This window comes from Mycteria americana, chromosome 2, assembly GCF_035582795.1.
Source record: "Mycteria americana isolate JAX WOST 10 ecotype Jacksonville Zoo and Gardens chromosome 2, USCA_MyAme_1.0, whole genome shotgun sequence".
Classification (NCBI taxonomy): domain Eukaryota; kingdom Metazoa; phylum Chordata; class Aves; order Ciconiiformes; family Ciconiidae; genus Mycteria; species Mycteria americana.
The window spans coordinates 68,162,502-68,180,082 of NC_134366.1; the positions used below are offsets into that span (position 1 = coordinate 68,162,502).

Here is a 17,581-nt window from a genome sequence, read left to right on the forward strand (position 1 = left end):
GACACGTTTTACCAAGGCCTGTAGTGACAGGACAAGGGGCAATGGCTTTAAACTGAAAGAGGGTAGATTTAGATTAGATATAAGGAAGAAATTTTTTATGGTGACGGTGGTGAGACACTGGAACAGGTTGCCCAGAGAAGCTGTGGATGCCCTATCATTGGGAGTGTTCAAGGTCAGGCTGGATGGGGTTTTGAGCAACCTAATCTAGTAGAAGGTCTCCCTGCCCATGGCAGGGGGCTTGGAACTAGATGATCTTTAAGGTCCTTTCCAACCCAAACCATTCTATGATTCTATGATTCATAAAATAAAGCAATTATTCTATAATGCATCATGACAGAGAAAGTAAGCAAACATATTTTCAAAGACAAAAAGGAAAAAATGTCCTACCACTGACAATATTTACAGGAGTCGAGGACCCAGCATTTTGAATAATAAGTCTCTCAGATTTTGGGTTGTGGGCTTTTTTTTAATCTCATATGAAAATACTGCTGTCAGCAGTAAAAAAGCTCAAAGCAGTAAAAAAAAAAGCTCAAGCAACTCAGAGCTTTGGCATGCATAATAGAGTAAGGCCCATACTTTATTATAAAACCAGAGATTGTATTTGTACTTACTAGCAGATTTAAACATATATAAGCAGTGGTTTGGGGATGAAGTGCTTGACTGGTGACTCATTACAAGTCTAAATGTCTTCTCTAATATGCTGGCATGTAGAGTAGTCTAGTGCACTGTTCTGGATCATTCCTGAAGATATCAGTCGTGCGTCTTGTACAGGTGGGCCTGCTTCTACCCAGGCAAAGTCAGCAGGATTCATTACTGTTTCTGTAGATGCATAACTGTACCCTTCCTCTGGTATAATTTAGTTTTTCCCATGGGGACTCCAGCAGCTCCTAGATTCCTCCTACAGCTTCTTATAAGGTAAGCTTCAAGGTAATTTGAAGACAAAAATATTTTGGCAGTACTTTTTGCATTTCTACTTTCACAAAAAAACCCACACTGTAGAAAAATCAATGTGTTTTGGAACATCAAGAAAGCCATAATTTCAGATTTATGAAAATATTCAGAAAAAAAATTCCTATGTCATTGTATACTATGTGTGCCCAAAGTGCTGTTTCTTTTTATATGGCATTACACCTCCCAGACAGTAGAGAACTTTAAGATGAGAAAAAAATATTTTGATAGTAACACATGCTTGATCAGGTTTTCCGTATACCATGTGACAGTGTCTACACAAATTTTTTTTCCTTTTGCAACCAAAAAAAGGCTTTCCATTTATGCTTTCTAAGATGGAAAGCTTAATTGTAGGCCATATTTTAAACCAAAGTCCATAAATGGTCTACAAATGGACCATGACAGTGCATAAGTTATCACTATACTGTATAAGGATATAATGTCTGCTAACAACTTTGCAAGTGTTGCAAAGGGGTGATTTAGATTGCTTAAAGAACCACTGCCAAAGGTATTAGCAAAAGTGGTTTTAATATGATGCTGTAAAAGTGTAACTTAACAAAGTTCAATTGCAAGGTTCACTCTATCACTGTACGGCACAATCATTTGAACAGTGATTCAAAACTGTTCAACTGATCAAAGTTACCAAGACAAAATCAAAGTTGCTATACTGTAAGGTTATGCACAATATTGATCACTTACCAAAGATCTGCCATTGGTAAAAGGTCTGTCTGCCTCGAGGAACAACCTTGAGAGGCGTCCCAGCTCAAGGGGAGATCACTGCCATGCAGCCACACTGCCTAGCAGGGAGAGCTCAAAGAAGGCTCATTTAGGCTGTCATATTTATGGAATAAAGTGGTTGGCTCATAGTCAAATTACATGCGATGGGAAAGGTATGCATGAGACTCCTTGTACCCACAACTTTGTTCCTTGATAAATGAGTCTTGGAAAAGCCACTCACTATTCCTGTGTTAATTGCATGATTGATGTTCCAAGCTCAAATGCATCAATGCTCACTGTGCCACTCAGCTCCTTTGTGGGTTTTCAGAGAACAGATTGGAACTAGGGGAGTTCTTGGCCTGGCTACGGCTCAGGCCTTTACCTCCTTTGGAGCCTGTACCAAACTACTGCTAGTTTGGTTAAGGGGTCGAGTGCATCCGTCACACTCCACCCCGTGACTACAGTCAATCCACTTTATCAACTCTTAGAGTGGTAGTACGGTTATCTCTTGCCTCTATGTCATAAATATGTGGTGTATTGCAGATCAGTGGTAAGAGTCTAGTTATTTGATAAGCTGTTTAGTTTAAGTGTCACAATTAATGGTACTTATATGCCATTTCACATACAGAACCAGTTGATTGTGTATGTTTTACATGTTGGATTGACATAATTTGTTTCATCTTTTGCAAACTTTGATATACAGAATGATCATAAGCAGTAAACATAATAAGGTTAAAACTAACAAAACTACAATTGGATGCAGCATCAAATTCAAAATTCCAGTTGCGGTTGGTGACCATCCAAAAAGAGTTTCCCACCAGTGATGTTCTCCATCTTTCACAGAATCACAGAATCGTATAGGTTGGAAAAGATCTTTAAGATCATCGAGTTCAACCATAAACCTAACACTATCAAGACCACCACTATACCATGTCCCTAAGCACCTCATCCAATCGTCTTTTAAATACCTCCAGGGATGGCGACTCAACCACTTCACTGGGCAGCCTGTTCCAATGCTTGATAACCCTTTCAGTGAAGTAAAATTTCCTAATATCCAGTCTAAACCTCCCCTGGCGCAACTTGAGGCCATTTCCTCTTGTCCTATCACTTGTTACCTGGGAGAAGAGACCGACCCCCACCTCTCTACAACCTCCTTTCAGGTAGTTGTAGAGAGCAATAAGGTCTCCTCTCAGCCTCCTTTCCTCCCGGCTAAACAGCCCCAGTTCCCTCAGCTGTTCCTCATAAGACTTCTGCTCTAGACCCTTCACCAGCTTTGTTGCCCTTCTCTGGACACGCTCCAGCACCTCAATGTCTCTCTTGTAGTGAGGGGCCCAAAACTGAACACAATATTCAAGGTGCAGCCTCACCAGTGCCAAGTACAGGGGCACGATCACTTCCCTAGACCTGCTGGCCACACTATTTTTGATACCAGCCAGGATGGCATTGGCTTTCTTGGCCACCTGGGCACACTGCTGGCTCATAGTCAGGTGGCTGTCAAACAACAGTCCTTGGTCCTTCTCTGCCAGGCAGCTTTCCAGTCACTCTTCCCCAAGCCTGTAGCGTTGCATGGGGTTGTTGTGGCCCAAGTGCAGGACCTTGCACTTAGCCTTGTTGAACCTCGTACAACTGGCCCCAGCCCATCGATCCAGCCTGACCAGGTCCCTCTGCTTGAGGGACCTTCCTGCTCTCAAACAGATCAACACTCCCGCATGACTTGGTGTTGTCTGCAAACTTGCTGAGTTTTCTTCACCCTTTCTAGGATATGGTGTATCTTCTCTGCACCATGATGGACAGTAATCAGGGTTCCTTGTCCATTGCTCCAAATTTGTTTTAGCAATTGACTCAGGTCATCATGTTGCAACAGTTTTCTTATCAATGTCAGATTCATTTGGATAGGAGTAGGCAATAAATCTTGATACAATGTATAGTTAGATTGTAGCAATTGGTGGGTTGTGACAGGAGCTGAATAGTTAAAGTCACATCCCATAATTTTGGTAAAATTACAAATACAGATATTTGAGTGATTATTTGTCTCTACAGTGGTGTTGTCTACAAATATAGAATCACAAAGGGTTCTTATACAAACACACCCATTTCCAACATATACAAGTACAGTTTCAGGGGTTTCATCAGGATGTATTTCAAAATGACAAACATTTTATTCAGTGTCAAGACAAATGTCTTGGGCCTTAACAGTATTACTTTCACAAGTAATACTATTCCTGTTGTTCCTGTACAACACATGCATCAACATCAACAGTTTGCCATTTGTTCCCACTTTGTTGGGCCTATAGTCTAACGGATAGAGGACAGTTCCATTGTGATTTAATCCCAGCACAATGACTGGGTATATGGTGTATACCGAAGCATTGCGTATTGTCAAAACAAAAGCTGTGGCTTTACTGTTGGTGGGGTCCTAAGTGAAATTAACTAGGTACCACCAAGACTGGAAATCCTTTTTGAATTGAGTCACATTATCTCAAATTATCTTTTGAATCTCAGTAAGTAAGGTGCCTTCATCGCCTTCCCTTCTAATTGCTGTTACAGTAGATTGCACCCACAACTGGTGCAGAATGTACTGTAGTTACTGTATTGATTAGCATAAATAAAAGAAATGAGGGCCTCCACCCTGTGGGTCAGGCTTGTTGATGTATGAACTGAATTTGGTTCATGCTGGTGATGATTGTTCCCATGAGAAGGATAAGGAATCTTTCGATGGTTAACCCAATCTCCAGGGGAAGTGGGCTGGTATCATTCCTGGTATCATTCCTGGAAAGAGAAAACAATCCAAGTCTCAGTAGTTTTTTCTAGATGGGTTATCCCTTAGTGGCTCAACTTGTTTAACTGCTTGGACTAAAGGCAAAAGTCTCTTTTCCCACTCGTAATATGTTCGGCCTCTTTAAATGCAGTTTAGCTAAACATTAAAGGCCTTTTTGGCCCGCTTGGCCCGGTCTGGAATAGATTACAATAAGTACCATGTTCTGCAAAACCCCATTCTGCTATAACGGGATTGTGGAGGTATACTGGCCCCAGTGACTGATATGTCTTTAATTCCTGTATTAGAGTTTTGACTACCTCTTCATGTTCTGCCTTCCATTTCCACGGTTTTCCCTTTTGTAAGAGTGAGTACTGTGGGTAAGCAATGATAGAAAATACAGGTACATGTCTCCTCCAGTATCCTAAAGTACCCATAAGTTGTTGTAATTCTTTCCTAGATTGGGGCATCTGCAATTGTTCCATTTTACTTAGGGTGTCCGGTGGAATTGCTGCACTACCTGCAATCCACGAAGTACCTAAAAATTTTACTTCTCTACTTGGTCCCTGACATTTTTCAGGTGGAATGTCAACTTCTGCTTTATATAGTGCTTGCCACACTGCTGCAAGTGATTTATAAGTTATGATTCATAATATATAAGAAAGAAGAAAGCTATAACTAAAGCAAAGAGCTTAACACTTTTGAAAAGAGAAAGCCAAACAAAAATAATTTTGAGAGCTGCAGGCTGTTAGCTGGAGTTTTTACTATTCATGAGAATCCTCTCAAGTACTACAGCAAATGATTTTCTTCCACTTGGATCCTTCCTATTTAACTCAGGTGCTTTTCTTCACTGGTTTTTGTGTTGTTGGGTTTTTTTTTAACATTTCCTATTTACATTATATAATTACTAGAGATAATCCTTTAATAAATATGACAATGTGGACCACCTTTCACAAAATACAGGATGATAGTTAGGCAGAATTTTCCCAAAGAAATCTTTAGACTCCATTTTCATTCACGTAGAAAAAAGAAAATTTGACCTTTATCTCAGTACACATCCTACCCAAATAAGGAAGAAGAAGAACACAAGACGCCCTTTTTACCTTATGTAGGAATGAGCTGGATACAGGAATGGAGCCCTGAGCATTTTTACCCATGGTTTCTAATTTACAGACCAGATATCTGAAGCTCCTGCAAAGGCAAAGATTTAGCCTAGTCAGCACATGATCCATACATGGAATGAAACAGGCACACTGTAAAACTCCTCTGCCAGTTCTTGCTCCTGCCTTCCGCAACCTTGTGTGAAAGATGGCCTTAGTGCAGCATCATCGTTTGTATGCTCTGTAATTATGCCATTTTCCAGTGACTACCTCCAACAAAGTCCCTTCTTTATTGCTAGCCTTGAGACCTGAGCTGGGTGATACCTCTTTGGAATAAACAAGCTTTTCATCCATTTGTTCTCCTCTACTGTTCTATTTCTCAGATCACTGTACCTGACAGTTTATAAAACTGAATATTCACCTTTAGATCCATAAGCCCACTTTGTTCTAAGGACTTTAAACTTCTTCTAACTTCTGAAATTATACACCTGGACAAGAAAGATGAGCCAACTAATATATAAACAAACATGCAAAAACTGTGAAAGGCTTCCTTTTAAACTAAGAATTTTAAAACAGTCAACAGTAAGCAATGCTGATGTGGTACTTCTAAAGTTATAGTGGCTCAAATGCAGGACTCATCCTAGAACAAAAACTTAGGCTGAAGGCAAAAGAAAAATCCTTACAGCAACGTAAAACTTCACAAGATATTTTCAGAAAAGTTACTTTCTTGCTAAAGAAAGTTTTCTGTAGCCTGGTGTTGCAATGCTTATTTTGATGTTGTAATTTTAAAAAATTGAAGTTGAAGGACAGAAACATTTGTGTGAAACAGGATATCTTGAAATTGTAATGAATGATTCTCACCGAAAAAAAGCAGTATTTGAGTAAAAGCCACATTTCTCATAACCCAAGGTTGTAGTAAGAGATGAAATGTTATTTCCCTTACTCTCAGGATGGCTTTCATAATTACACCAAATTTCAAAATTTGGATGTTTTTTGCTAAAAGGATGATTTTTGCTTCAGTAACACATTAGCACGTTAGCATGTCCTCTGCCACTTAATGTTGATCATTGACAGCTTATCTCCTTTTTACCTTCATGGGAGAGTAGTATAACCATCACACTTTTTCACCTACTCTGAGAAACTTGGTGCCATACTCAGCCATTTAATAGTGTAATTTCTAGGTTACTTGTAAGTTTTACATAGGGAAAAGAAGTATCCTCAACCTGATATCAGAAACAATTTGAAACCTCTACCTTGCCAGCCTCCTGCTGGCTTCAGTTTCCTCAGTCAACTGAGACTCCATTGGCCTTACTTCTACTTGTCCCACAGAGCTGAGCTGCTGTGAAGCTGGCACTTGATGAAAAGTCTTAAATACAGGATGGGTACATACTGTTTAAAATACTATATACTGTTTAAAATACTATATTTGTCTGTTAATAGAGCTCACTAGCATTAGTATGCAGTGTTTCAGTACTAGCTTTCACTTGCACTTGAGTTACCAAGAGTATGACATCTGTCATATTTGGCTACTTTGCTACAGGGTGGGCTGCGAATCCTCAAAACAGTACCTTCTTGGTATTTTGCAGGGCCAGGCATTCATCCACCACACTTAGCAGCTGCTTATTCAGGGTATAGCAGAGAAACTCAGCTAGCTGCTCCAGACACCAATAGGGCTGACAAAAATGGAATGCTGCAACTGCAGGTGAAAATGTTAAGCTCTTCCCTGGCTGACAGGCAGACAAAAGACTTTGCATTATGTAAACTATTCACAAACCTAAAGCAAGTTGCATTGGCTAAGCTCCAAACTCAGCAGGGAAGAAATCAAGGTTCAGATTCTTCACGCTGAAAACAAAAAAGAGCATTTTACTGTAATATGCCTGGACACATTCTGTCTCTTCTCTAAGAAAATTTTTGATGTCTCAAACTTTCAGAAGTGTGAATTATAACAAAAAAAACCCCAACCAAAACCCCAACAGTTGAAGCAGAAGAGTTTTGTATACAAATCTGTATTGTTTCCATAGAAAATCTAAATGAAACTCTCAGGAACCACTGTGCTTTAATGCATTAAATCTCAGGCATCTTTGTTTACTTGCATGGAAGATATGAACAATTGTAATTCTTCATGGAATTTTTGCCAGTCTGTGAAGTTCTTTGTTTTTCACACCTAAAACTAAGAAACTGAACTGACACTCTGTGTACTTTGAAATAACTAGCACCCTTAAGAAATACATTACTCCTTATGTGAATCATAGCTAGTGTGTACAAACAAACGATATTTTAAACAAATATGGTGTCCATAGAAATTTCCAGTCCCAAGGCTAGAATGAGGGACTTGGAAAGCTCATAAATTAAAAATGACAGGATGAGAGACAGTCTGCACTGCGCAAGACACCTAGACAATGCAGTGATGATGGTTCAGAAGAGTTCAATATGCCCAAGGCTCTTATTGACCTGTTGTACATTTCTTGAGCTCAGTCTTTGAAGCTGTAACATTTAAAGGAAAATTACATTTTAATTTCAGTAAAGGGGTTATAGCTTTAGACTAACCTGATGTCAACATTAATAAACATGCCCTGGGATCAAAAAGCTGTATTTAACATTAAGCACATATTAGCCACTGATTTCAAATCAGGTACTTGGCTAATTGTCGAAATAGGTTGGAAGTTAAGCACGGACATGCATTCTTTCCTGAACTTTTCTTCTAGTGCCACTTTATTTGATTTTACTCTTCTTCAATTCTGATTAACTGTTGCTTTAAGATCTGAATATTAGTGGTAGTTGAAGTGAACCCTTGATTTTATGACATGGGAGTGTTATAAAGCTCAATTTCTGATGAATTTTGGCAGCCTTTGATGAACAGCCTAGGTATAATTATTGTTAGTGGAGATACAACATAGTATTTAATTTGTACATATAAATACATCCAAATCCGCCTTTCTTTCTTTCAGTAGCAACTTACCTTTTAGCTGTCATGGAGAAACTTAGGAGGAGTAGCAATTCAGTGAGACTATCAAAACCACCAAAGTGTTTTTTAACATGTTAAAATAAATTCTTTAGAGATTAAAAATAAATCAAACAGAGATTTCCAAGGCTTAATGGTTGTTTCTATATAATTTTTGTCATGTTAGCTCACTATCAGTCAGTGCAGAGTGATGTAGAACAAACCTCATGATATCAGCTATGCTCTGACTAATGTCATAAAAATGGAAGATATACAAGACCTTTCCATTTAAATTTAAAGTTTACAACACCTAAAAAAAAGGAATCAGAAGGGAAAAGAAGGTTTGGGTTTTTTTCTGTAAGAAAATTTAGACTTTTTTAAAATCACAGCCTCTGACCTTGAAAATGACCAAGCCACAGTCCATTAGAAGCTGAGAGAATACACAGCAGGAGCACCCCTCATCAGCTTTCTCCTGTTCTTTAATTCAAATAAAAATCTGTTGTTAGCCATAGATGGAGGGAGAGCGCTGAGCTACAGGACCCTCATCCTACCATATCTTTGTTTAATCTGGTATCTTATTTGAGAAGCAATGTTGCAACTTATATGATTTGAAGTGATGAGCTTTAGATGTATTTTAGTTTTGGGGAAGTGGGAGTAGAGGTCTCTGTGTTTTCTGTTTATTTTAGATAGCTTGCCTTTTTAATCATCTTACAGTAGAATCTAAGAATGGAAGTTTCTACAATACTAAGAAGTGTTCTAGAGAAAGATCTTACTGAATTTATAGTGAAAGTTGTTAAGATAGCGTGGGTCACACCAATGTAAACCTATAGTATGGGCTGAAGCAGGTATGATGTCATGCCAATGTCAGATTTTGCTGTATAGATTGATGATGCCAATGGTGATAATGCTGATTTTGGTACAGAAATATTTACCTTGAGTGATTGCACAGAAAATCTGCATTGTACTGAAAAAAGCTGGCTTACTGAGTGAGGATGGACCTACAGATCTTAATAGCTGATCTTAGGAAGAGTATTAAAAGTTTATGAAGAGAGAAGAAAGGATGAGGCTGTGTGGTTTTTTAGAATTTTAGAAAAAAAAATTGATAGGATCTTGATTCTCAGGTAAAGATGGGTATCTGTTGAGGGGTTTGTGGGCTTTTTTTTTTAGTTCCTTGTAATATATAGGATCAGAGAGTTGCCTCTTAGCCACATACAGTAGTTCCCAGTGTCCAAGCTTACTTACGGTAGTTGATTAGGTGTTAGGCAGCAGACAGCCTTGTTCTCTGAGGGAAAAGTGTTTGGTGATTGTTCTCATAGTTCTACTGATTCTTATCCTGAAAAAGACTAGATGTGTTGTAATCTGTCTAGTCTGACATTTTTTCATTGTATTTGAGGTTGCCATAGGGGACAGGATCATTATGAACAATTTATTACATAGAACCAATCAAAATAATCTTCTAATTTTACATATTAATATATGAAAATACAGTGCATAGTTCCTCTGGGGAGAAGCTTGACCTTTGGAGAAGAAAAAACAGTGCACACTGGGCCAGCTGTAGTTTAGATACTTGTCCCAGTGAAAAGCTGGCCTTTGAACAAACCATTTGCAAAAACCTACAAAGAGAACATACAATTCTGCTTGCCACTAGTCACTTAATGGTGAAACTTGTATGTGAAGTCATTCAGCGACGCCAGTCTACAGTGGAAGAAAAATTTTCCCAGACCTTACCATCTCTGAATGTTCTTGTATTCTTGCAAGACTTATCACCAAAAGCAACCAACCTTTTAATAGATCAAATTGTACCAAATCATGTTACAACAACAAATTTGAAACAATTATCTCTGTTACCACCATGAAAAAAATACCCCATCACCCCTCACAACAAAACCCTGGGGATTCTTAAAGACTATGAAGACACAGCTTTTTTCAAAACACAACAGGCTTCTACAGTCATGAAACATAAATCGTATCCTACTTATTGGACACCAATACATACATCCTAGAATGCAACACTATCATCAGTCTCCTCGTGGAAACTGTGTGTATGAAATCATGTCACCACCAGCAGCATTATGTCAATCCATTATGAGGGGGAACACATTTTTCAACACAATATTTCCATCTCTGTTTCAGTTCCAATGCTTGAGGGGAAATAGAATTCCATAGATAATAACAATTATGGACACAATAGAAACAATGCTAACAGACCTGATGAAAGCTGATTTAAATAAAGATGTTACACCCTACCTACAAAACCTATTCTCTCTCAAATTGAGACATCTATTAGTGTCACAGCCACAATATTATTACTGTTTTTAGTAATGAAGCCACAGATTTGACTCCTGTAAATTGTTCATACCAAAAAAAGACTGTTCAAACTACTTAGTTTTGCTGACTAATGACGAGTTGACTACAAGCCACCAGGTTTGAATATGCGTTGTCTTTTCAACAGTCCATCTCCCTGCTCATTTTAGTTGACTTCTGCTTCCTGCTGGCTGACAAACTGTCCTTCTTTGCCTTCATGAATTTGATGAGGTAGGAAAATAAGACCCAGCCCAGTCCCTTGCTGGGTTTCCTACAGACATGAATAAAAAAAAGTGTTTTTTTGTAGCATCTGGACTACAGAATAATTCCTCTTTTTCTCATTTCATGGATCATGCCCACAGAATGCACTTATCCAGGTTTTCCTAATGTGCTAATCCCATTCACAGAGAACTGCAGAGACTAAAAAGGGATATTTCCCAGTCTTGCTACAAACACAGTAGAAGTTTTCAACACCTCACCAACACTAGGACCACAACATTTTCAGACAGTTTTAAGACGTGTATGAAAGAGCTGGGCCTGATAGACCCTTAGAGATGAGAAGCAGTACAAAACCAGCACTATGTAAGAAAGAAATGATACTGAAAAGAACATAATTCTTCTTGGCTTGATTCAATGGCTTGAATCTTTCTTTGAGAGCAATTCACAGACCAAAACAGAAAGTCAAACAAGTTTTTCTTAACTTTCATATTTACTCAGAATATTCAAAGAACTTTTATAGCCACTTTAAAAAGATTTGCTTTCCCAGGAAGGCTCTGGGTTTGCATTCTGGTCTTCAGCTGGTATAGAGGAGAACTGACAAAGACTTCCACCTGTGCAGCAACTAGAGGTATGATTGTCTGATATAGAGACATACACAATTTGACTTCACTTTGACTGTCTCAGACAACATCAACAATGAAGCCATGAACAAGAGAGGCTCAGAATAACAACAGAAACCTGCCAGAGGGCCCAAATGCTTTCAGCTCTGGCTAACCTACATTGAAATCCTTGGCAAAACATCTTCTCTGGCTGTGCTGTTAGACTTACCCAGATTAAGGCTTCTAAGGACATGTTTACCTATAGCACTCAATTCTCTGACTGATGCTAATCACTAAAATACTCTACATATCTGAAATATTCTAAGGCATCTTATATTTCCCCTTCTCCTATAACAATATTTATCTTTACTAATCACTAAAATACTCTACATATCTGAAATATTCTAAGGCATCTTATATTTCCCCTTCTCCTATAACAATATTTATCTTTACTACTATCAAGAAAAAGCTGAGAGAAGCAAGTTTTGCTTTCACTTTGATCTTTGCTCAACAAGAAGTCCATAACTGCCCAGAAAGAGTTAAACCATCAACTAGAGTTGTAGAATCATAGAATGGTTTGGGTTGGAAGGGATCTTTAAGGATCATCTAGTCCAACCCCCCTGCCATGGACAGGGACTTCCTTCACTAGATCCGGTTGCTCAAAGCCCCATCCAACCTGACCTTGAACACTTCCAATGACAGGGCATCCACAGCTTCTCTGGGCAACCCGTTCCAGTGTCTCACCACCGTCACCATAAAAAATTTCTTCCTTATATCTAATCTAAATCTACCCTCTTTCAGTTTAAAGCCATTGCCCCTTGTCCTGTCACTACAGGCCTTGGTAAAACGTGTCTCCATCTTTCTTATAAGCCCCCTTTATATAACGAAGGGCCACAATAAGGTCTCCCCTCGTCTCTTCTCCAGGCCGAACAACCCCAGCTCTCTCAGCCTTTCTTCATAGATGAGGTGTTCCAGCCCTCTGATCATTTTTGTGGCCCTCCTCTGGACCCATTCTAACAGGTCCCATGTCTTTCTTGTAGTGGGGACCACAGAGCTGGATGCAGTACTCCAGGTAGGGTTTCACAAGAGCAGAGTAGAGGGCGAGAATAACCTCTCCTGACCTGCTGGCCACACTTCTTTTTATGCATCCTGGGATGCAATTGGCTTTCTGGGTTGCAAGAGTACATTGCTGGCTCATGTCCAATTTTTCATCCACCAGTATCCCCAAGTCCTCTTCTGCAGAGCTGCTATGAATCAATTCATCCCCCCAGTCTGTACTGATGATGGGGATTGCCCCAACCCAGGTGCAGGATCTTGCACTTTGCCTTGCTGAACTTCATGAGGTTCACAGGGGCCCACTCCTCAAGCCTATCAAGGTCCCCCTGGATGACATCCCTTCTCTCAAGCAAGTCAACTGCACCACTCAGCATGATGTGACCCGCAAATTTACTGAGTGTGCACTCAGTCCCACTGCCTATGTCATTCATGAAGATATGTGCTGGTTTGGGCTGGGATAGAGTTAATTTTCTTCATAGTAGCTAGTATGGGACTATGTTTTGGATTTCTGCTGAAAACAGTGTTGATAATACAGGGATGTTTTCATTCTTGCTGAGTAGTGCTTACACAGAGTCAGGACCTTCTCTGCTTCTCACACCACCCCACCAGCAAGTAGGCTGGGGGTGCACAAGAAGCTGGGAGGGGACATAGCTGGGACAGCTGACCCCAACTGACCAAAGGGATATTCCATACCATATGATGTCATGCTCAGCATATAAAGCTGGGGGAAGAAGAAGGAAGGGGGGGAAGTTTGGAGTGATGGTGTTTGTCTTCCTGAGTAACTGTTACATGTGATGGAGCCCTGCTTTCCTGGAGATGGCTGAACACCTGCTGCCCATGGGAAGTAGTGAATGAATTCCTTGTTTTGCTTTGCTTGTGTGCGTGGCTTTTGCCTTACCTATTAAACTGTCTTTATCTCAACCCACAAGTTTTCTCACTTTTACTCTTCTGATTCTCTCCCCCATCCCACTGAGGGGGAGTGCATGAGCAGCTGCGTGGTGCTTAGTTGCCGGCTGGGGTTAAACCACGACAAGATATTAAATAGTACTGGTCCCAGTACAGACCCTTGAGGGACACCACTCGTTACTGGTTTCCACTTGGACATTGAGCCGTTGACTGTAAGTCTTTGGATGCATTCATCCATCCAATTCCTTATCCATCTAACAGTCCATCCACCAAACCCCTATCTCTCCAATTTAGCGGTAGGAATGAATAAATTCCTTCTTCCCTTTCTAATACTTGTATTACAGAACAGAAAGTCAGAAGGAAGAAATCCCTTAAATTTATTGCCTTCATTCTTAACATGACTGCAAAGGTATGCTGGATTTTTGTCATTTCCATGAGATTGTATTTGAATGTCTGTATAAATTAGAACCCATGTGGATAAATTGATTTGTGCAATACAGTTCATAAATCAGATCTACATAGCAGTCTATAACTAACGTGAAAATTAGTTTGGTTTGTGCTACACAAAAGGGAACAAATAGAAATCCTCTTTCACCATCCTGTGGTTCATAAACATATTTTGCAGTAAAATAGAGCATAACACTTATCCAGATGCAAAGTCAGGCTAAATCATATTACTTTAAGAAGGGATACTTGACCAATCCAGGAAGTCCAGGTTATGACTATCTGAACACCACATTTCCAAGCAATGAGGGACACCTGTAAGCTAACAAGAAATGCCTGATGACTTTATTCACAGAGAGGCTAACCTGCCTATAACAACTTATACAAAGGAAAAGAAAAAAGTCACTGTTTCATCAGTCACCAATATCTTCTTTTCTTTTTCATGGTCTTTGTAAACTAGTTGAGTCTCCTTATTGTACTTTTTTTCCCCTTTTTCAGGGATAGGGAGAAAGAGGAGAGTTTACGAAGACGGCCAAAGCAGAGGATTAAATTGTTTTTTGCTGCTATCATCTTTTTCTTAGTGCTTCACTGCTGTACCCAGCAAACTAGAGTGAAGTGTTCTGGTATTAGGGGTTATTGCTCTGTTCCTCTCTTTAGATCCTGTTGCGTTAAGAGTTACTGTCACATACAAATAAGAGTCTGAGGGGTGGCTGGGGGGGGGAACCCTCCCGTTGAGTCACGAGGTTCAGACAGGACCCCCTTGCTTTCTAAGCTCCTTCTCAGAGAGGAGCCTAGGTGCGGCTAGGTCCAGTCTTAGTCTCAGACCTGGTCAACGGTTTATTTTCTAAGGACTGTATGTGTAGCCACTTATTGGTTCAGGGTTTTCACTAAGGCGACAGCATTAACTTTTACACCCCCCCAGTCTGGTCGTGTTGAAGGAACTATCACGGCCAGAGCAGTGAAGAGTGCAGTTTATTAGAGCAACAGACACACAGATTCTTTGGATTACCGGTGATAAATTAACTGTCTGCAAAGCACATACAAATGTCAAGAATATGAGTATGAATAACACGGCCGGACACAAACATGTATATAACACGGCCAGAAGAATATGAGTAACACGGATGGACACAAACACGTTAAAAGAAAATAATAAAGCGACTCTATAGAGATTTCTAAGTTTCCCGGGGAGGCACTTGGTATAACCAAGTGTTCGACTCTTACCCAAAGGCGTCCCGATGGGGGGGAAGAGAGGCTCAGCCCGTCGACTGATCCCAGATGTCAGAGTGATACATGATGGTGTCTTCCCTAATATTCTCTTTCTCTTAAACCGTTTTATACTATCTTTCACCTTTTGGGTGGAGCTTGAGTGACTCTAGTCATACATACCTTTGTTTAGGATTGGTGTAAAGTTTTATCGCTTCGCTTTTAAAGGTATAAGCTAGAAAAATTCAGTGCGCAAGCTCAGTGAGGGGTGGTCGCACCTTGGAGGCGGGTAGCTTTTAGGATGGAGGTGTGTTTTTGGTATTATAATGATGTTATAATGAGCAAAGTTCACCAAAAGGACAGCATTTTGTCAAAAACGTGGCAGGCTGTTGGCCCAGGGTAGTAAATATGCAGCTTATCAGTTCTTTGACACCTTTAAGTTCCCCTATTATTGCAGAGCCTGGCCGTGGCATCTCCACACCGCTCCACCCTCTGGGCAGCGCCTCTTAGAGTCAGCACACCAAGTTCCCCTGGCGTTACCAACATCTAAGGTTGCAGGCCTAGGGAACTCCCATGCCATGGATTCCTTACATGTCAGCCGCATTCCACCTGGGAGGCTTCTTCAATGCTGTGCCTTAAGTGTGAATATAAGTTTTAATTTTTAAGCCACCTCGGCCATTATCCCACAGATCCCTTCAAGCTGCTGCCATCATGTCTTCCATATCCCACTGCTCTGGACCTACAGATTTTCTTTGTGTGTGACACCAACACCTGCTAACGTGGCACTATCACATTTGCCTTCAGTTTGGTATTTCTGTTAGATGGACAATCACCACCATTGTGTCTTATCCCCACGTTTGGGAAAGCTCAGCTTCTCCATACATGAATCAGTCCTGTCTGAGGTTTCTTGGGGCCAATACCATTCATTGCTTAGAGTAAGGTAATATATCATACAAGCGTATGTCATTAAGCTACACTGAAACAAATATAACCACTAACAAATCATCTTTTTTCACACATAATTTAAATTGTTTTAATGAAACTTTTGTGCTGGTGAGTTTCTTTGCAAAAACTTTTCTATTCCCTGGGATTTATCTTTCTTAAAGTAAAAAAAAAAGGGGCGGGGGAAGGGGAGGAGGGATCACCATAATCCTTCCTAAGGTTGGCTTCTTGTAAGACTTCTTCCCCAGGACTTTGATAATCACACCCTAATTCTCCAGAGTGCCATTCATCCACTCCTTCTGGTTTTCTTTGATCACAACTAGACATTTTGGTATATTAAAGGACCTAAGTGAGGTTTGCAGGATCAAATACATAATTTATATCTGTTTTCCATCAGTTCAAGATCTTATGATTGAAGTAGACCATTACATTTTTAACAAAACCAAAAACAAAAGCATTTTGGTTTTGAGACAATAAAAGTATTAATTCTCTGTTTTTGAGAAAGGTATGAAGTATACTTTTAAAGCCATTATGAAATATTCTGCCCTTCATTGCTTCTAGCTTCTCTTTTATCAATTTCCTCACACTGCCTGTGCTTTCATACTCTACGAAAATGATGGTCTACCTAAAACCAGATGAATAATAAAATCAGAAAGAGGTAAACATTATATTATGCTAGGTAAAAGTTTGGTCCTCAAGCAGAGAGAAAACAAGATGAAAAATATTTACCAAATGACTTCTTTAAATAAAATTTGATCAACAGAAACCCAGAGAAGAAATAAAGGCTTACCCTAAGGCAGCAGACTAAGATGTGTCTTTTGTTTCATATTTTCTCAACAACCTTTTGCTTTTGTTACAGTTTTCAGGCTGGAAAATATAAATAACAATTATTGTCTCAACTGTCCTTTGATTACTTTGTATATACCTCTTACTATCAGTGCCTGTAGGCCCAGCTACAGGGGAGGCATATACTGATTTGGGTCCCAGGAACTAACAGGATATAGCTGAAATTTTATCAATTTTGCAACATCCTGCTTATTGTAGACAGTACTTAACTAAATATACAAGAAATAGATATTCAAATCTAACCATCAGATTATTCAAAGTAGTCTTCTTATTATTAAAGTAATAAAAACAAATAAATCAATATAATGAATTAAAAAAAACCCTAAAACTAACTCTTGGTGGTAATTTGCATCATATCCAATTAAGATATTAAGACTGGAGGAACAATGCGCATTCAGAATTCTTTGCTTTATGTTTATTGGGTAAAGGGATTATAACTCAGTGTTAGATCTCTGCATTGCTTTTGGAATGCAAATGTGCTGTTCACTGCAAATACACACAAGAGCCCAACTGAAGTCTTCCTCAAATCCAGTGGTAATTTATCCCACCAGGAAACAACCAGCTATTGAAAAATTGTAGTGTAATTACTAGTTTTATA

The 17,581-nt window shown here is 39.5% G+C and overlaps 1 long non-coding RNA gene across 1 annotated transcript in view; it reads right to left on the reverse strand.

Moving 5' to 3' along the window:
* LOC142406669 (uncharacterized) overlaps positions 1-16,958 on the reverse strand; it is a 120,624-nt gene extending 103,666 nt beyond the window's left edge. The window contains exon 1 of the long non-coding RNA XR_012774653.1: positions 16,928-16,958. This is a non-coding gene — a long non-coding RNA (uncharacterized LOC142406669). The remainder of the gene's footprint in view (positions 1-16,927) is intronic.
* Positions 16,959-17,581: the final 623 nt, after the last annotated feature.